At 33.0% G+C, this 21,580-nt stretch overlaps 1 protein-coding gene across 9 annotated transcripts in view; it reads left to right on the top strand.

The window, feature by feature from the left end:
• NOVA1 (NOVA alternative splicing regulator 1) overlaps nucleotides 1–21,580 on the top strand; it is a 149,266-nt gene that overhangs the window by 36,292 nt on the left and 91,394 nt on the right. For 4 of the 9 annotated variants that reach the window (XM_042942878.1, XM_042942877.1, XM_042942876.1 and 1 more), the window contains one exon: nucleotides 12,358–12,459. The exons of 3 other annotated variants lie outside the window; for them this stretch is intronic. The gene's annotated coding sequence lies outside the window, so the exon portion shown is untranslated. Of the gene's footprint in view, nucleotides 1–2,773; nucleotides 2,809–3,150; nucleotides 3,235–12,357; nucleotides 12,460–13,450; nucleotides 13,512–21,580 lie in introns of those variants that run through there. 2 more of the 9 variants (XM_042942881.1, XM_042942883.1) reach the window with 2 other exon arrangements.

Below are 21,580 nucleotides of genomic sequence, written 5' to 3'. Positions count from 1 at the left end.
ATTCACAAATGTACATACAGAAGTTACTTATTGAGTGAAGAGTAATTTTTCTGGTAACACAAAATTTAATATAAACTATTAATTATCATTTACCACCATTTTTATAAGTTGTTTTTTTTTTTTTAATGACATTTACTGTCTGAACTGAACACAGTGTTCTACATACTAGGCATACCTAAATAAAATCAGAGGACCAATAAATTTTAGTTGATCTTATAAAAGTTTTCCCTTTATTTAAAAATTTCAGGAAAAGTGGAAATGTTTGTTTGCAAGATTTAAAGATACTGAATAAATAAAATTTTTATTTTTTAAAAAATACTATAGTCAAACACTTGAAATTTAAAATAAACTTAATTCTACATTGAGTATCACTAGCCTAAAATAAATTCTTTTCAATATACTTTGAATATATATAGTTATTCAGTATCAATATCAATATAGTTATTTTCTTCATAATAATAATAAATCATTTCTATTTGTGTAATTTTTTTATCCTTTTATTTCTTCAGTATAGACAGAACCTATTGCCTTCCTGCTGAGGATATAATTTCTGAATCTAGGCAATGTACTGTCAGCACAGTGAAGCAGGAAATTATTCTCCTGTGTCAGCTGCTGCTGTTAAAGAATAAAGAAGGTGGGGCGCCTGGGTGGCGCAGTCGGTTAAGCGTCCGACTTCAGCCAGGTCACGATCTCGCGGTCCGTGAGTTCGAGCCCCGCGTCAGGCTCTGGGCTGATGGCTCGGAGCCTGGAGCCTGTTTCCGATTCTGTGTCTCCCTCTCTCTCTGCCCCTCCCCCGTTCATGCTCTGTCTCTCTCTGTCCCAAAAATAAATAAAAAATGTTAAAAAAAAAAAAAAAAAAAAAAAAAAAAAAAAAAAAAAAGAATAAAGAAGGTTTGGGATAGGATGCAATTCTATTATCTCTACTCACAAATCTCATATGGCATGCAAATAGGTTTTAAATTCAAGACAGTTCAAAGCTTTTTGTGACAAGAGATACTCCCTGCCCTCAGTCCTTCATCTATTCTCTCTAAAAGTCCCAAGTATGTTTCAAAATTCCATGCTTTTTTCCTTTTGCAGTGGCAGTAGTCCCCAAACTTATTCAGCTTATTTAAGTGATAGAACATGTGTAAATCATTGTGTTCTTCAGAACACCGGGAGCACTGGTATAGTGCTTAAACTTAACATTAGTAGAGCAGCAGCAGTGATAATAATAATAGCTAATAATTATATAGAACTTAAATGTGAGCCAGGAACAGTTATAACTACATGCTTTCTATATTTTAATGGAATTAGTCCACACAGTAATCCTGTGACATAAAGGGATTTGCTCAAAGCATATATGTATGCATGGTCCATATATATGTGTATGTAAGTGTGTGTGTGTGTGTGTGTGTGTGTGTGTGTGTGTGTGTGTGCGCGCGCGTGCGCGTGTGCGCGCACGTGCATATATACATATCCATAAGTATATGGAGACACATTAATTATATTACTTGGAAATGTATGTATGTATACATACATATGCAAATATATGCATATTTGTTATATATGTAAATGATTTTTTACCTGTAAAATTAAAGGCAAAGATGGGATTTGCTCATAGCTTGCCCCTAAGGTCTGTTCTCATAACTACCATGTTATGCTAATAGAATATTCTAGTATAGGCAATTAGCAGGGAGCTATCAAATATTAAAACTTAGATAAAATGTCAAAATTAGGTAGTTTTATCCCTTAATCTAATTTTATATGAATTGGGCAAAGACTGGTGTTACTTGAGTTTTATCTCCAAAAAGCCTCAGGAAGTTATAGATCATCACTTTGTTGATAGTCTCTACACTATGTTTTTACATGGCATAGATAACAAATTTATATTGTTCAATAAAGTTTTACTAAATTATTACAATGAATGATTTTAATATTATATTCCTATAACTCTGTGACAGAGGAAACTATAACAGTCAATTCTTTTTTATTTGATAAATTATTATTTAAGGACATGTATTATTAAATATGATAAAATACATTATAGACATTATAAGGAATTCTGAGAGATTCATGTACATTTTTAGCATCCTTAAATTAGGGGATGGTCTCAGAGTCATGAAAAAGTGGGTTTTATTTTAAATGTCATTATAAAGTACATATTTGGTATATGATCTCTTGGATATCATTCATGGATATTTAGATTTGAAAATGTCGACAGCAATTGATGATAAGAGAGTCTCAAATATAAGCCTGTCTACATAATATAAAAATGGTATTAAAATTTATAGTTATCCCATATTTTTAAAAATGGGTGTTCAGTATACTTTCCAGAATTATGGGAACCAGTAGAGTATTTAATAAGTGATAAGTGTAAGATTAATTCCACATTGTTGGATGCAAACCAGATTTTATCTAATTATTCTCTTTAACACAGCTACCAGGGTATTTCATATTTTCCTAAAATTGATGGTTGTCATTTTACAAAAGATGCATTAGAGTCATAAATGGTACTGAAGCATATTTAAAGATAAATCAAAAAATGATTGCACAGAGATGTACATAGATCTACAGATCTATACACTTTAGAAAAGTACATATATATAATTTTGATCTCAAAGAGTAGAAAACTATTTCCCTCTCTTGGTGAAAAATAATCTCATAGTTAATTTAAAATTTCCTGGTCCATATAAATTTTCTGTTGCATCTGGGTAAGACCTATAATATGTAGGCAGGGAGGAAAAACTTACCCTTGCATTCTTTTGATCAGGAGTTTTCTATTTCAGTTTGCTGAGACAATATCACCTAGTTCCATCCTAATATCATCAGGTAGGCAAGGGAATTTTAGAATGATTAAAGTAAAGCATGAATATTTTTAAAAATATAACCTTAAACTCTTGGTACTGTTATATCCATAGCATTATCTGGGTTTCTGAAATTAAAATAGCACATTAAACCTAACAAAATCTCTTGGCCTATTTAAACCTTGTTTCCCAGATACAGCTTTTCTATATATAGATTACAGTTTTATTGAGTTTTATGGTATAAATTACCTTTATAAACATATAACTTAATGTGTACTGTGATCCTACAAACTGGAAATGTTACTTGCATGTGACGAAAGCAAGTTTGGTTAGCTGTATGTTTAAATTTATTTCTTACTTTGAACAGGAAGTGCTTATTATGCTCCTTCACTGTGTTCCATTTCAAGTGCAATAGCTTGAAAAAGAAGCTTCAGAATGAAAATATATTTTGGTAAGACTATAAAAAAATTGCTTCACAAAAGAATGTCATTGAAAAAATGTGGAACAAAAAAGTTTACCTCGATAAACTCATTTGCGTATCAGCCATCATAACAGTGTTACCATTGTTTCTCTACCTGCATTGCACTCAAGTCACCGTATTTTAAAATTAGACATAATGTGTCTCTTGCATAATTTACTTTCATGACAATTGCTGAAAAAACAATATTATCATTTACATCTAGATTTCTAGACCTATTTCTATTTTTATGTAATTATTCTAAACCTTTTACTTCTTGATATCTTAATATAACAACCAGTTTTCTTTTTTTAATTAACAAACTTCAATTTGTAGAGCAGTTTTAGGCTTGCGGAAATATTTAATGCAAAGTTCAAGGAGTTGCCATTTACCCTTTTTTGCCCCTCCTTTTCCTGTACCTCCAGAACACTGTTTCCCCTTTTATTAACATCTTGCAATAATGTAGTACAATTGTTAAAGTTGATGTACCAATATTGATACATTAATAACTGAAGTCCATAGTTTATATTAAAATGTTTTAATGTTTTTATTCGTTTGTTGAGAGACAGAGAGAGACTGTGAGTGGGAGAGGGGCAGAGAGAGAAGGATACACAGAACCCGAAGCAGACTCCAGGCTCTGAGCTGTCAGCACACAGCCCAATGTGGAGCTCCAACCTACGAACCTTGAGATCATGAACTGAGCCGAAGTCTGCTGCTTAACTGACTGAGCCACCCAGGCACCCCCATATTTTACATTAGAATTCACGCTTTGTGATTTTACAAACATATAGTGACATATATCCATCATTACAGAATCATGTGGAACAATTTCTAAGTATCCCCCCTGTGTTCCACCTGTTCCTCTCTCCTTCTGTCCCCATGCATTTCTGTTAGTCACTCATCGTTTTACTATCTTTATGGTTTTGCCTTTTCCAGAATGTCATATATTTGGAATCATAAAGATTGGCTTTTTTCATTTCGCAATATGGGTTTAAGGTTTTTTATGTCTCTTGGTGCCATGATAGCTCATTTCTTTTTATCACTGAATAATATTCTGTAACATGGATATACCACAGTTTAATTCATTCACCTGTTGAAGAACATCTTGGTTGCTTCTAAGTTTTTGCAATTATGAAGAAATCTATAAATATTTATGTGTGGACTTTTGTGTGGACCTGAGTTTTCAACCCCATTTGTGTAAATACTGAGGAGTGTGATTGCTGGATCATGTGGTAAGAGTATATTTTGTTTGAAAGAAATTGCAAACATTTTCAAAAATAGCTGTACCACTTTTCATTCCACCAGCAATGAATAAAAGTTTCTGTTGTTCTACATCCTAGTTAGCATTTGTCAGTGTTTTGGATTTTAGCCATTATTATAGGTGTGTAGTAGTATCTCACTGATTTTTTAAATTTGTAATTCCCTAATGAAATACTGTTATGAACTGAATTATGTCCCCCACCCAATTTCATATGTTGAAGTCTTGACCCCTAGTACCTCAATATGTGGTTTTATTTGGAGATAGGGTCTTAACAGAATTAATCAAATTAAAGTAAAATTATTAGATTGGGTCCTAATCCATTATGGCTAGTGTCCTTATAAAAAAGGGGAATTTTGGACGCAGTGATATGCATACAGGAAGAATTCCATGGACACATGAAGACTTGTCATCTATAAGCCAAGGAGTGAGGCCTGGAATCTGAATCCTTCCTTCATAGCCCTCAGAAGGAACCAACTCTGCTAACACCTTGATTTTGGACTTCTAGCCTCGAAATTGTGAGAAATTAGTTTCTCTTGCTTAAGCTATCCAGTTTGTGGTACTTTGTTATGGCAGCCCTACCAAGCTAATAAATATATTCAGCATCTTTTCATATGCTTAACGTGCCATCAGCTTATCTTCTTGATGAGGTATGCATCCGATTTTTTGCCCATTTTTTGTTGTTTTCTCACTGGTAGATTTTAAGGTTCTTTATATATTCTTTCTTTGTATATTTGGATATGTGTTTTGCACATTTTTCCCCATCTGTGGCTTGTTTTTCAATTCTTAACAGTGGTTTTTTTTGCAGCGCAGTTTTTAATTTTAATAAATTCTAACTTAGTTTTTTTCTTTGGTGTTGTCTTAAAAGTCACTGTCAGTCCCAAAGTCATTACGATATTCTTCTATGTTATACTTTAGAGGAATGTTGTAGCTTTGTCTTTGATTCATTTTGAGCTAATTTTTGTGAAAGTTTATCTGCATCCAGATTCTTTTTTTTTTTGAAGGTGTATTCTTTTTTTTCAGCATCCTTTGTTGAAAAAATTATCCTTTGTTCGTTGATTTTTTTCACTGAATTTGCCTCATGTCAAAGATCAGTTGATTACATTTTTTTGCATTTATATCTGTTCCTTTTCATTGATCGATTTGTCTGTTCTTTCACCAATACCACATTGTCTTGATTACTGTGGATTTATAGTAAGTCTTGAAGTCCTGTAGTATCAGCCTCCAACTGTGTTCTTCTCCTTTAACATTGTGTTGACAATCTGGCTAACATTTATTTTTAAATGTTCGTTAATTTTTGAGAGAGATAGGGCACAAGTGAGAGAGACGGAGGGGGAGGCACAAGTGGAGGAGGGGCATAGAGATAGGGGGACACAGAATCTGAAGCAGAGAATCTGAAGCAGGTTCCAAGCTCTGAGCTGTCAGTGCAGAGCCTGATGCAAGGCTCGAACCCTCAAACCATGAGATCATGACCCAAGCTGAAGACAGACACTTAATCTACTGAGACACCCGGGTGCCCTTAACGTTTTTTGTTTTCTGCTTTTTTATTTTATTTTTTTTTTAATTTTTGAGAGAGAGAGAGAGAGCGAGCATGAGCAGGGATGGTGCAGAGAGAGAGGGAGATAGAGAACCCCAAGCAGGCTCTGCGCTAACAGCAAGGAGCCTGGCACAGGTCTTGGTCTTACGAACTATGAGGTGATGACCTGAGCTGGAATCCAGAGTCAGGACCTTAACTGACTGAACCACCCAGGTGCGCCCTCACGAACATTATTTACTAACAGTGAATTAACATGTGAGTGTGGATGACTTGAGTTTGTATGATTTTCCTTACTTTCCAATTTAATTTGTAACTTACATTATTTATTCTTACAGCCTTTTAAAAAGAGGTTAGAAAAAAAGGTATAATTAGAGAACTCAGTTTTGTAATTTTGACTTACATTTTCTTTTCATTATGTTGTATCTCTGAGAAGGACTAATAAAATATATGTCGAGTATGCATGGTATAATTTAGGATGATGAATGATTATAAAATGAATGGGGACTTTACATAAACTGTTGTAAAATAACATCAATGTAATAGGATCCTGAATTCTCTAAAAATGTGACATTTAAACAGAGATAAGGTTATGCATAATTTAGCCATGTAAAATACTGATACTCCTTAATTTATTTTAAAGGATATATCTGAGTTTTTAGGGAATTCCCATTAAATATTAATTTAAGTATTAAATGACTTGAAAGAGTGTGATTCAGTTTGAGGGAAATTCCTAAGTTACTAACTATGAGAGCGGAATATTCTTTAAAATTGTGTTTTAGATTACTCCATTGTGAATATTGAAAGTGTTCCTTTAGAACAATAAATATTCTAACCTGTTTTTTTTCTTTCTTTTTTGCTTTTTCCTTTGCTAGAGCCTTTTTGTTCTGCAGGCTTTTAAGTTTAGCATCCTATTTAGGAGGTTTTACTTTTTAGCTTGTATACAGGCTATTTGTTAGTTTTTGGAATAAGACCTATATTATTTATAAATGTTCAGAATGTTTCTTTAAGTTTTATATAAGGGAGAAATCTAAGGAATTCCTGACAAAATGTCTGTAGTTATATTATTACCAGTTGTTCTTTAAGAATAAGAAGTAAGACTGATAATGCAGGCATTTAGCCTGACATTCATGTAGTATTTTAGATGGAAAGTCAGAAGCACGTAGTAGCTCTTTGGTGCTAACCATTTCATAATATGGTATGAATCAAGATGAGGAACTAAATGGAGATGCAAATATAGAATGGCTTTTTTTTTTTCTCCTGTGGCACCTTTGTTTATGATTGGTCAAGTGATTTATTTATTTCTTTAAATATCTCAAGAAAAATAGCTTTTTGGACACTTTAGGAAAAGAGTTTAATCTGACTTTAATCTGGTAAAGTCTGTTTATCTGACCAGTTTGAATCTTTAACCTCATAGCCCAATTTAAAAGTCAGCTTTTCCCCTTCTGCTCATTGCCACTTGGCTTTTCTAGGAGATTAGAGTGTGGAAGAGTTGAATCTAGTCATTCAGTCTGTTCACTCCAGTGAGTGGAGAGTGAGCTGCTTTTTCGTTTTTATTCCTATTTCTCCTCCTGGGTTCTGGTACCTAAAGGAGAGATGGAAAGATCTCCTACTTAAGTAGGAGAACTTTAGTTTTCTTTTTCTCCTCTGCTGAAAACTGACTAGACCTTAATGCTTTCTGTCGGGGAAAGAGACAAAAATACTGGCTTTCTGATGCATCACTTACTGTAAAACTTGTTTTGGAGGTGAGATATTTTTGGTGTGTCAAGTTCCATCCAGTTCTGGCTTGTCTTCTACTTTTTTTCAGTTTCTACCTCTCCGGGATACTCACAGCCTCTGGCTGCTGGGATCCCCATTGTCTGGAGGCTCAAGTTCAGCTACTTTCACAGTCAAGACACTCTTTGCCATTACAGTGGTTCTCTTTACCCTGCTTTCCAACTTTGAGTCTTTTTTTCCCCTCCCCTCAGATAAGTCTACCAGGATGATAAGCATACATGCAAGCAGAAGTCCAACTGAAAGATAACTGTCTTCCTTCTTGCCAGTCTTTGGGACCCCCTCATACTGGGTTTAGATTCTTGGACAACAGCACTGTCCAACTACATTAAGTCATTGAAGGAAACTCTCAAGTTGGTTGACTCACTCAAAATGAGACAAAATGGGCAGTTTGGGATAACAAAGAATTGGGGAAGGTAAACATGTTTCAGTTATGAAGGAGTAGTTGGTTTCACATTTGATCTCTGACTTCTGAATGTTAAATACTTGATTGATGATTTTTTGTTCTTAGTCTTGAGTTCTAATTATCAATCCCACCTCATATTGTTATGTAAATTTTACCATAGTCTTGCTGGTACTGTAGTATCAATGCAGAGTATATGTCTAAACCCCCCCCAGTGGATGCCTGAAACCACAGACAGTAATGAACCCTATGTATAGTGTTTTTTCCTGTACATGCATAGCTATGACAAAGTTTAATTTATAAATTAGACATGGTAAGAAATTAACAACAATAACTAATAATAAAATTATATACTGTAATAAAGTTATGTGACTGTGGTCTGTCTCTCACAATATTGTACTGTGCTCAGCTGTCTGGTGATGTGAGGTGATAAAGTGCTTCTGTGAATGAGATGAAATAAGGTTAATGACAGGCGTTGTGTTGTAGCATTAGGCTAGTATTAATCTTCTGAGGATACGTTAGAAGGAGGATCATCTGCTTCTAGACAGCATTGACCACAGGTAACTGAAGCTGCAGAAAGCCAAAGTGTGGATAAGGTGATTTCCATTCTTGCTGGCTACGATCAGTTCAACCACAGCAACTAGTATGATCCTTACAAAAGATTAAACAAGTGATATTACTCCGCCAGTCAAAATATTGCAGTGGTTTTCTCTAAGAGTTTTTTTAAAAAAGTCCAAAGTCCTTATTATGGTCTGCAAGTTTCTGTGTGATCTGACACCAGGTTAAAATTTTTATCACTTGCTCCTGTCACAGGACTTTGCTCTTATTGTTCTTTCTGTGTAGTGTTCTTACCCCAGATAGTCTGTGGACTCCTGTCATTTCATTCTTTGTTCATATACTGCTGCTTCCTTTGGTTTTCTCTGACCACTTTGTTAAAATAGTATATTTGTTAGTTTGTTCCTATAACTTGCCTTTCTTTTGTTTTATACCTGAGTCATTTCCATACATTTTATTATAATTTAATAGTTTATTATCCGTCTCTCTCATTAGCATGAATTCTCTGAAAGGTCATTGGCTCCTTTGTTCAGTGCTTTACCTAGTGTCTTAAATGGAACCTGACTCATAGGAAACTTAATTTTTTTTGTTGACTGAATAAATGAAGGAATGCTAGTATCTATACTCAAACTTTAGAAATAGCTTTGACTTATCTCACAATTTTTAGTCTTCTAGTGTTTTTACATAGTAGTATACTTTTGTTTTTTATAGATTTTTTAAAATCCTAATTATATATTCCCAGTGTTCTCATCCCAGTTGAACCATCCACACCTCTAGTTGGTCTTCCATGCTGCTGCTAGAGTGATTTTTGTTAAATGCTTCTCAAGTTGCCACCCTTTGGAATAAAATATTTTAAAATTCCTGAGCCTAATTGGACCTGTGGCTGTTGTCCTTCTCACTGACCTGTGCATGTACTCTGTTCTACTAATATCCTTTTCATTGCAGTATTCTGAATGCTTTCATATGCTTCTCTCTTACTCCTATACCTTTATGTAAAGGCTTTCCCCTTTTTATCTTACTGCTAGATATTTTATTAGTGTGTGAATACACAAAACGTAACTCCTATCATGAGAAGGCTCATGAACTTTTTCCAGTTCTTTACATTTGAAGTGGTTGGGAGCCAAGTGTGTGTGTGTGTGTGTGTGTGTGTGTGTATACATATATATATATAAGCAAACCTTTCATTTTCTTCGCTGGGTACCTTTAATACATGGTGAGAGTTCATTTGTCATTTTTGATGAGTATTTAAAAAGTTGCTACAGTCTTGAAAAGCACCATAAACACTCTTTTGTAATGTTCTTTGTAATGTGGAATTTATTTCAAAGGTATGGCTAATCTACAGATGTTGTAACTCACAGATTATTTTTAAAGGCTGTGCATGTATGAATGTATATTGAATCATTACCTTCAGCAAGACAAACTGAAAGGAATAGGGAAAATAATTTACGAAATTAAGAGTATTGCTTGTAGTATAACCTTTTCAGAAAATATGGTCCCTTGATCGGTTCTTCAAATTTAGATTTTTTTTGTTTGTATATTATTATGTGTGTGAATTAAAGGAGGGACTGATAAAGGAAATGAAATTATTTTATATAGGCAATTGAAGCTCTAAATATTTTCCATATCTGAGCCTGTTCAAAATAAGTACAGTGTCATAGAAGGGATCAGTGTGGCCTTTTGGGAAATGTACACTATAGGAGTACATAGCAGTGTCTCAAAACTTGTATGTAGCAACTTTGCATCTAAAATAGTATAGAAATGTATAGTTTGCGGTGTTGGTCTCTTTCAGAAGATACAGCTAAATAAAAGTAGAAAAGACTTAGCTAAATAAAACTAATAAGAAGTTATGTAGCAATAAACAAAGATGAGACCCTATAAGGAAGTTCTGTTTGTTTGATATAGCTTTTTTGAATAATTATTGCTATTACTGATAATTTTAGGTCAGGTATTGTACCATGTGTTTATGTGAATTATTTCATTTGGTTATTGGAACATCCCTGTGTCTGTTTTTCAGTAAAAAAAAAAAAAAAAAAAAAAAAAAGGAACAGCTGTTCAGAGTTAGACATTTAATTTAAGTGATTACTTCCACCTACTCAATTGGGTATCTTCAAACCACTTATCAGTAGTTCCTTAAATTTTGGAGGGGGAGTCACAGAACCTTTTGAGAACCTCACAAAAGCTTACGGCCTGTTCGCCCTAGACAAATGTGCTTGTGGTCCCCTATAATAGGTCTTTATTTTTAGCATGCAATTTTGCAGAATTTCTAGATTACCTAAGTCACATACATGGACCCCACAATGTAATCTCTGATCTGTGTCTTCTTTTAATAAAGAAACTGATAAACTCTGTATTTTTTTCTTCCTCTACTACCTTTTATCACTTTAGGAAGGTAATATTTGTTTGCACTATGCCTTATTCTAGAAAGAATTTGAAGAAGCTGAAAGGAAATTATCAACTATCTCTAACTCTACTAGGTATATACCAAAATAAATACATAAATGCTGTTATGGCAAGTGAGATTCAGAAGTTCGATGGATGGGACACTTTTTAATGGTCACATTTGTTGGACTTTGCTTCAGAGCACCCTCATTCTGTTTCATGACTGTATGTGCGTATTTTGAAGTAATGTGAACTGTTACTTCTTCAGGGTAAACAGAGTAGCTCTGCCTAGAGATAAAAAATTAGAAAGGTAGTGCCTTCCAGCTTCATGATTGATTCGGTGATATTTCTCAGAGAATAATCTTTTCTTGATATTGTAATTCCATCAAATATAAATTACATAGAAAGGGTGTTGTAGTAAAAGTAGGATGGTAATAGTTTTCCTTATTAATGAACTAGTTATTGTACACTTAGTTAACTCATTGATATGTGGGCTAAGGATGAAGACTGTATTTAGATTATAACTCTTTGAGACTTTGGAGAAGAAAAGTTGTTATTTTACATGAGATCACTTTTAAAGGTCCATTATATGAAAAATAATTTAACCATTGGTAATTGTTGAGGACTAGTTATTTCACAACATTGGTTTTTAAATATAAAGTAATTTAGAATTTCAGAACGGGTTTCCTTACTTTTAAATATATTTTCATGTCACTGATGCTTCAATTCTGATATCTCACCTCTTTTGTTTTTCCCCCCTTGAATTGTCATCTAAAGTAAAAGCATTAAATTAGCTAAACATAATGAAGTATCTTACTGTATATATTTGCTTGGTTTTAGGTAAATTACTATAAAAGTAATGTTATAAAACTGTATACAGTGTTTGGGTTTAATTTTTCTACGTATGTGTTTTAACATTGACTTACAGTTATGTTGTGTGAATAATTGTATTTCTACTTTTTCCTTCAATCATTCTTAACATCGAATTTTTAAATGAACGGTAGCCCATCTGTGTAGGGCTCTTGTGACTGAATGATGTATTTTGTTTTGCTGTGGCACAGTTTTTAGACAGCCACTTTTGTTGTTAAATATTTTCATTTTCTATAGTACTTTTCATCCCTGTATATATGTACAGGAGTCACTTCACCCACCACCGAATTGCAGCCACTTCTGAGGTGGAACGCAGCAACTGTTTAACAGCGCACTTTCCCCTAGGTGCTGACAGCTGCAGAAGAAATTGTACATGGTCCTGTACAGAAGGTATTTCTCCACTGTGCCATCTGCAGAGTGAAACTGACTAGGAGTACTACATAGACTGTAAGTTTCTTGTGTACCCGTCCTAGACTGGAAAACCCAATAAGAGAGAATAACAAATAACTGGGAAGCATCATTTAAAAATGTATTGAGGTCAGTTAAACTTAGTGCTGCTCTCCCTGGCTCTAAATTTTATTTTAACGTCATCTAATTTGTGATTGGTACTGAATTGAATAACAAACAAATAGATGCACTCCTTGGCAATTATTTTATTCTAAAAGCATATGAAACTAAAGTGCTTTCATAAATACTTCACTTTTAATGAAGCTTAAAAGAATCAATTTGTTTAAATATTTTCAAATAACCAAACCAATATTATATAAGATCTTAGAACTGTATTCTTAAAGTAGCAAATCAACTTAAAATTCAACAGGAACATCCTAATTAGCTTTCCTTATAGTGTTTTATGTTTTAGTTGTAATACTTTCATTCTTGTGGTGAAAGCTTTGCAACAAAGCCAGTTTATAATGAACCTAGTTTTGATTTTTTGTTTTAGAAGCTTTGAGTTTGATTTTTTTTTTTTTTTTTTTTTTTTTTTTTTTTTAGTGTATTGAAACAAAGCTTGGGAGAGAAGAAACAGTAAATATTTGAAATTTCACTTAATGTATTTTAGTCTTTCTCTTCCATTTCATTATTTAATGATTTTCTTTTTCCTTTTGTAAAAGCTGTTTACCAGAGTGCTATCTTTAATAATAGTTTGGTATGTTTATGCCTTATAGGATAGGAAAATAACGTTAGAAGCTCCTGTGTCTATTGTTAAACAATATGATATGGATTGTTATATTTCATTGTTTTGCAAAATTTCTAGTCAATAATATGACTTACTATCTATTTTTGTGTGTGTGTGCATCTGTAGACATTTCTCTGGTGAGAAATTAGGATCTCTTAGTCTTCACAGAGTCTTAATTTTATGAAATATAGTGTCATTTGTTTTAGGTAACTTTAACTTATATCATAATTTAAATGATGTTTGTGTACATCTCTATGCCTATAGATTCTCAATGAAAGCAGATAAAAGCCTCTCTGGGCCACAGTTTACTTACTTGTAAAATGAGGTGGGTGGAAGAAATTATTTCTACAGACCCTTTATTTACGTGTTTTCTGTTTAACTCAGGGGTAGAATTCTATGTATATAGAATGTACCTTACATTGTGTAACCAAGATATTTTGGTGCAAGTGACTTTGTTCTAGTTAGAATATTATTTGTGTTAATTAAATGCCGAGTGATGGTATTTTAGAGTCAAAAGAAGAGGTCTGATTTCCAACAAAGATTTTTAACTGTCTCTAATTGTTAGTGGAATTACCTCGCTGTTTTGAAATAAACTTTTTTGAGAATAAATAAAATTCTCAACAACCTGTTCATCATAGAGGCATCTGGTAAATTTTTTAAAAACTAAGCTTTACATTCACAGTGGAATGCAGTTAAATATTACCAAAAACTAACTTTTTAATGAGATTTTCCCTCTTACTTAGACTTAATACTTCTTTCAGCAGTCAAAGCACTAAAGAAGTAAACATTCATATTTTAAAGAATATAGTTTAGACATAATATAATGTACTTATGTATCTTTAGCAAGAAGGTATTTTATCAGTATATGTAATATTTGATTTGCTAGAATTGGTTCTTTTGAATTTTCTACAAACAGTGTAATTGTAAGTATTGCTTCATCTCATTTATCTTAATAACTGAAGTTAATATATTTGACAGAATAGACCATATGCTTTATATACTGTTTTGGTGAAAAGTGCAAACTATACCTGTTGTGCATATCTGAGTATATAATTTTCAATTATACAGAGTTGTTATATATTAGACCTTCTGTGGATGATGTAAGTTTAGCAACTTAATAGATTCAGTTTTTAGCCAAATGAATCTTATACTTTAAAATACTTCAACGTATGTTATTTGGAAAAGGGAATTAGATGGAAACTTTCATTTTTATTGAATATACTTATGTATTCTATGAATTTTATGAACATGTACTACTTGTATAATCAAAAATAAAGGAAAATATTGGCATTTCAGTTAAAATGTATATTTGGAGCATTTGTTTAGTTTATTTAGAAATCACCTTCATTGCGTAAAGTATCTTATAGATACTTATTATCTCTGTTTGAATGTTTGTTTCTCAAAGGGAAGGGTTTTCATATTATTCTGCAGGACCAGCATTGTGGTTGGGCTTATTATATAATTTATATTCATATAATAGTGTTTGAATTCAGAAGTAAATACTAGATCAAGATTAACGAAATCTTAAAGAAACCTGTATTTTTTCCATCTTCCCCCATTATAATCTTCTGTTTGAAATAGAAAAATGAGAGAAGTATGTAGATAAAATGAATTTTTAATACTTAATAATATGTACTTAGACTTATGGCAATAATGTTCTCTGACAACATATACCTTTCAGTTGGAAGCTTTAAAAAGAAATACAGCACCAGCTGAAGAAATAGTGAAATTGATGAGAAAATAAAATGCAAGGAAATGTACTTTTGGTGTAGATTTTACTTAATTTAAACTAATTTTAAAGAACATTTTCATATAGAGTTTCAATCCATATTTTAAAATTCTCATATGCTCTCCTCAGTTTTACAAAATAACATCCTCTGTCTTTTCAATTAAAGGCATATTTTTATATTCATCCCAGATGTCTAAAAAACTATTTGTCTCATCAAATTTGTTTGAGCAGAATCTTGTCATGTAATAGGAAAATGAAACACTTTCAGATGTTTCATTGTGAATAATGAGGAAATGATTTTGTAATTTCACATTAGGTGGACAATTCTTTTTATACTAAATGGTTAATATTTGAGTTTATTTAATAAACTTTAGTATTCAGACATTATCTTCTGTCATCCGAAATATAATTTATATCCGTTGAATAATATTTGCATTTTGAATTTATATAGAAACAAATGTGAGGAATTTTTTTTTCAAAGAACCTCACACCAGTTATATGAAGTTAAAATACTCATATAATTACCTCAGTCTTTGATATTCATGTGTTACGTATCAGTTAAGTCCAGCCACTTTTTATGAATTTTGCAGATATTTCTCATGTACATTTAATTAGTTGAAAAATTTAAAAGTCTAAATTTGTATAAAGAACTATGCCGCAAATCTCTTTAATAGTAAGTTAACATACCTTTATTACCTAAAATTTGCTTAATCCCTGAAATTTCTATGTGTCATAGGTAAAGTGTTTTACATAGGTAAAAGTGTTTGTGTGTGTGTGTGTGTGTGTGTGTGTACGCGCGTTCAAGTGCACGCATGTGATATACTTTATGAAGCATGGCCTGGAATCCTGACTGCCACTTTGTAGCTATTTAAATAAAGTATAAATTGTTTAATAACTGTAAGTTTTTTTTTTTTTAATCTGTTAATAGGAAATCATTACACCTACCTCACAGGGTTGTTGTGAGGAAAAACAGTAAAACATGTGAAAGTGCTTTGCATATGCTGGATAGGCAGTATATAAAAAATGAGTGTTAGTAGAACTTCAGTGGACCTCATTTTTATCTTATGATAAAATCTATATTCTGTGCATGTGATCTGACTCCCTCTTTATGTCCTCAACCTCATTTCTTTCCTTGCAGACTGCATATATTGATTAATTGATGCCAAGTGCTTTGCAGTTCTTAGAATATGTCATGCCTTCTTTGGGTCTTTGTGTGCTTGCAACATTCTTTCCAACTACTCACACACCCCTTTTCCCCAGACCGCTATCATCTGTGTAACTCAACCTCATTCTTCAGGTCTTCCTTTACAGATTTCTCCTTAACTAAGATATTTCCTACTCATCCTTAACCTCTTATACTCCTGTTAGATGACCCTTGTATATATATGGTCCTCTGGGCTTTGCTCGTTCCTATGCTAGCAGTTAGCTCATGTATTATTACTGCCTTTGTGCTTGTCTGTTTCCTCTGTAAACTCGTTGAGAGTGGAGTCTGCCTTTAACTTCTTTAACTCAGTACTTAAGAGTTTCTGCAACTCAGGAAACAGTGAGCATTTTATAAATAGATGTAAGTTCTCCCTAAACAAATTCATAACACATGATTCATACTCCTTAAAAAAATGTTTAATTCTGTATTTATAGGATAGATTTTAAGCTCCATAATAAACAGATCAAAATTACGGCATTTTTATAATTGACTACTTTACTCACCATTTGTCACTCTTAATGGATTTATTAAGAGGTGAACTCACCAGGGTGCAAGTGGAAAGTTACTTTATTCTTTCCTGTCATGGCACCTGAAATCCCACCTTGAATATTTTCTTTTCTGCTTCTCGATACATGCTTTTCAAGTGTCCATCTCTTCTCTGCTCTTGTTCTTCTTCCTCTTGCTCTTTTCTTTCTCTTGTTCTTTTCATTCTCTCTTCAATACTTTCTTTGCTTACTCCCTGGCATTTGAAAATATACTAACTTTTCAGATAACTTTTTTTTTTTAAAAAGAAGGCTATGAAATTAAAATTCCAAATTCTCATCCAATGTGAAAATTTTCGCTTATGTCAGCTTTGTTTAAAGAAGGCTTGGGGTGCCGGGGTCAGTTGGTTTAGCTTTTGACTCTTGATTTCTGCTTGGGTCATGATCTCACAGTCATGAGATAGAGACCTGCATTGGGCTCTGTGCTGACCATGGAGCCTGCTTGGGATTCTCTCTGCCTCTCTGTCTGCCCTTCCCCCATTCATGTTCTCTTTAACACACTCACTCTCTGTCAAAATAAATAAGCATTTAAAAGAATTTTTAAAGATTAAAAAGGAATAAAGAAGGCCTACAAACCTGAGTAGAGACATGTCAACTAGTGGACATTTGTATTAATGTCATTTTGCCTTAGTTTTTCTCCCAGCTTCTCATGCTGCTCCTGGTGGGTCTTCCAAAGTTTAATGTTAGAAATGAAGAACTAATTGGCAATAAAGGCATGTTGGAAGTTTAACTTTTTTGCTTTCCTGGATTTATCAGACTCCCACTGTTGGGGGACACCCCAGTTGTAATTCCTTGATACAGTTGAGACTTCCTTTGTTGGTCTTCTTTTGACTACTATCCTTAGTTTCTGACTTTCTAGTCTATGTTGAACCTCTTTCTTCTGGGGTTATCTTGTTCCCTTTGCAGTCCTCTGTGTAGAATTCCTTTAAAAATGGCTCAACGCCAATTCCTTTCCCAGGAGTCCTTGGAAAATGTCCCATTGGAAAATGTAATTCTTTACTTCAAACTCTCAAATTGGCTATTTCTAAGGTAGTAGCCCCAGACTAAGGGCATCTTAACCTCTTGCCTTTAGATGTTTTTAGGCCTAGGTCCAGTTCCTGTATCATTCGTTTAATGCCCTGTATCCTAAGGGACGTAGGCCAAACTATGAGTGGGTCGCTGTTCTATTTCTTCCTCAAACAATGTAAGCTCCTCTCCTCCAGTATATACTTATATTTTTTATATGAGTGATGGATTAAACAATGCCTGAGCAATTTTTGGCCACATTTTTCCAAATGTTGCATAGATGAGCTGTTACCTCAGGTATAGTACTTAGAACCTTTTGTTGTCAGCTTTGGTTCCTATCTGAAACTGAGAAAACAAGAAAATGGCCATAATGGTCAGCTTGCATTTCTAGAAATTTCTGTGAACATTCATCCATTTCTATATTTCTGTGCCTTGTGTTAGGTTATACTGTGAGTTTGTAATGTCCTTCCTACTTTTTCCTCCTGGTGGAATCCTTCCCAGTCTTTGATGACCAATTTAGGGGAAATCTCTGTTGGTGCCTGCAGTTAGAATAACTTCTGTCTACTGTGTTCTCACAAATACTTTGTGTGAAGTGTTATTGTATTACTTATAAATTTGTCTGACTAGATTGAGAGCATTTTTTAGATAGCCACTGACTTATTGGTGAACCCCTTGCCACTTGGTCTCTATTATGTGTTTCATATATTATTTGGTAAATTAATCTCTTCTGAACACTGAGATTAAACTTTGTAAAATTATTGTTAAGTAATTAATATTTACATTCTTATTTATTTCTGTCCATATTTCAAAAAATATTTGAGGCGGTAAGGATTATATTTTATGCCTTTGATTTTTGTCTCCCGGTGTTATTGCTCTTTGTCTGTTCTTAGGCACATTCATTCTTTCAGTTCTGGTTTTCATTCAGTTTTCTCCATTTCTCCCTGCATTCCTAATATTTCTTCCTTGTTTTGTTTTTCTTCCTTATTTTATTCCAGTTTTCCAATTGACGGATTTAACTATGAGAAGTAAAGATAACCAGGTATTCCAAGCAGGTTCAGGCTGAAAGTTTAAAAAAAAAAAAGTAAATATGACAGATCTCCAGACTAGTTGAATTTCAAGCAGTATAGATGCCAGAAATTGTAATTTATGTGATTATTTGTCTGCAGTCATATTGCTTATACCAATAGATTTTTGTGTGTTTTCATAAGAAGGAATGAACTATAAAAGATGGCCAAGTGATTGATTTTCAATTTTAGATATCAAGAAACACTGTTTATTTCTATTCATTATCCCACTTTCTAATCACTACAGTTATTCAAATATCTATTTACCTTACAAAATTAGTAAAATTAATTATTGAATTTTTTACTTAGTTTAAGGTGAATATTACTCTATGATTAAAGTTTGATATTAAGAAGAACAAAATTCCATTTTTCTAAGTTTTTGTGAACATATTGACAAAGCTAAAATCCAGGAGAGTTTTTAGGAAACATCTCGTATGGATCAGTTATCAAATAGGAAAATTAATGCTAAAACATATAGTTTTTCTAACTATACCATCTGAAATGTACTTCTCTTTTAAATATTCATTATTCTGTTTTCTTTTCCTTTTAATGGCTATTTCTGGTTTTCAGGTGTGGTTTTGTATAGGACTTTAAGAAACCCTCTTTTGGTGGGTCAAGTAAAATGTTAAAAAAGTAAATATTATAAACATTAAAATTCATCAAAACCTAGTTCTTTATTTTATATGTAAGCCTATGTAATGTCCTAGGCAAAATACCTTACTTATATTATAGATATACATGCACATAATAAGGAAATTGGCCATTAATTGATATTTCTTTTTTATGCTTGTTTCTGAAATGCTAGCTCCACGTTTTCCCCTTTGCTGCAGGCTATGACAGATTCAGCATGTCTGAAACCAAAGTAGATATTTAGTTCTCTATTCTCATTCTGCCTTCCAAGTCAATCATTCTTGCTTATGACTTCAGTGTATATACCTTGCGACCAAGAGTCACAATATCATTCTCTCCTCTCCTTTGACTTGAATGTCATCCTATTTATTTTCACATCTTAATTATTTTGCTTTTGAGATGTATCTTGAATCAGTAAGCTCCATTCTATATATCCATTGATAAACTCTAGCTCATTATTTTATCACTTGCCAAGATTCATGTACTAGATTTGTCTTTCTGTTTATATTACATTTTTCTTGAGGATGGGAACCACATTATATTCACCTTGGTACTTTCCATGGAGAATAGTCTCAGTAAATCCTTTCTAAGCTTACTCAGCTAATTGTGAAGTTGATTCTTTGTATTGAAGCCTTAAAAATATTGAATGGGTTGCTAAAACACAGACCAGTGCCACAGTTAAAATGAATCACGCATTGTTCCAACTTGATGATACTCCTATTAGTGTTAACACTACCAGAAAAGTGCTTTAAGTGAATTCTGAATAATCTCTTAAGAACCCTTGGCTTTGTACTAATTATATTAAAACAGATTTTCTTGCCAATATGCTAGTATATATGCTGGTGTGTAGGCTCTTGCTATAACTATCCCATTAAAAAAATACATATAGTTATATGCCATCTTGAAAATGTAGCAGAAGTCTTGGTTACTTCTCTTTTTATATTAGTCCCTTTCTAGATCTTTCAGAGATAAATAATACAAATGGGAAGCGAGCTTCTTTGGAAATCTTGGAAAAGTCTTCACCCCAACTACCAATCCCACTGTGGATCTCGATTTATCCTAGTAAGGGGTTACAGTGGCCTCCTAAGAGGAGTAACTTTACTACAGCCTATATTAGTGCTTCCTGTGCTGGAACTTACAGAAAACTTATTTTCCCTTTTGCTTCTTCTCATTGTAATCTTTGAAAATAATCACTGGTTTCTGGTAATTTACATTATGAAGATGCTCTCATTTCAGACTTGATAAAATATGAATATGTGCTTTTCTGATCTTTTAGAGTGTTTTGTAAAATTATTTGAATGAGTGTTAGTATTTATATAGAAATAAGATGACCTTTTAAATGTTTTTGAAAAATATTATTTTCAGTTTATAATTTTATTTTGATCAGTATGGTCTGATATTTTCTTTATTCCTCTCCTGTTTCTTTTAATATGTACTTAGTATGTATACATCTTTATCCAGATCTTTCATTATACACATACAAATGTGTACATAAGAACTTTTAATTTTGTAGTCATCTTTTTATATTCTCATATCTCAGTTATTTCTTTGAAATGATAAGTTTTCAGATTAGTTTAATTTTGTTTTTGCTATATAAAAATACATTTTGAAACCTGTATAGGTTTTTTTATCTATTTTCCAGATTTATATAAACTTAACCATATGTTGCTTTTATACCCTAGACATTATATGATATTTATGCTTTACATGTCACTTAGTACATTAAATATAATTAACATTCTTTTGTATAATATTTAATTATTTTTACTCTTCCATTTATTCAATCAATTTTTAGTGATACAACGCACTGTCTTACATGGTGGGAATGCAGAAAGTCTTGGCTCTTACGGAGCTTTTATTCTTGTTGGTGAAGAGGGAGAGAAACATATAACACTAAATAAATAAGCATAATTTTTTATTTTATTTATTTATTTATTTATTTATTTAAATGTTTATTTATTTTAGATAGAGACAGAGAGACAGAGCACGAGCAGGGGGGGAGGGGCAGAGAGAGAGGGAGATGCAGAATCCGAAGCAGGCTCCAGGCTCTGAGGTGTCAGCACATACCCTGACACGGGGCTGGAATTCATGAACCATGAGATCGTGACCTGAGCCAAAGTCCGATGTTTAACTGATTGAGCCACCCAGGTGCCCCTAAAAACACGTAATTTTAGATACGCATAAATACCATGAAGGAAAGGGGTACTTGGGTGGCTCAAT

This window comes from Panthera leo, chromosome B3 (genome assembly GCF_018350215.1).
Source record: "Panthera leo isolate Ple1 chromosome B3, P.leo_Ple1_pat1.1, whole genome shotgun sequence".
Lineage (NCBI taxonomy): Eukaryota > Metazoa > Chordata > Mammalia > Carnivora > Felidae > Panthera > Panthera leo.
This window is presented reverse-complemented; position numbering and strand designations above follow the sequence as displayed.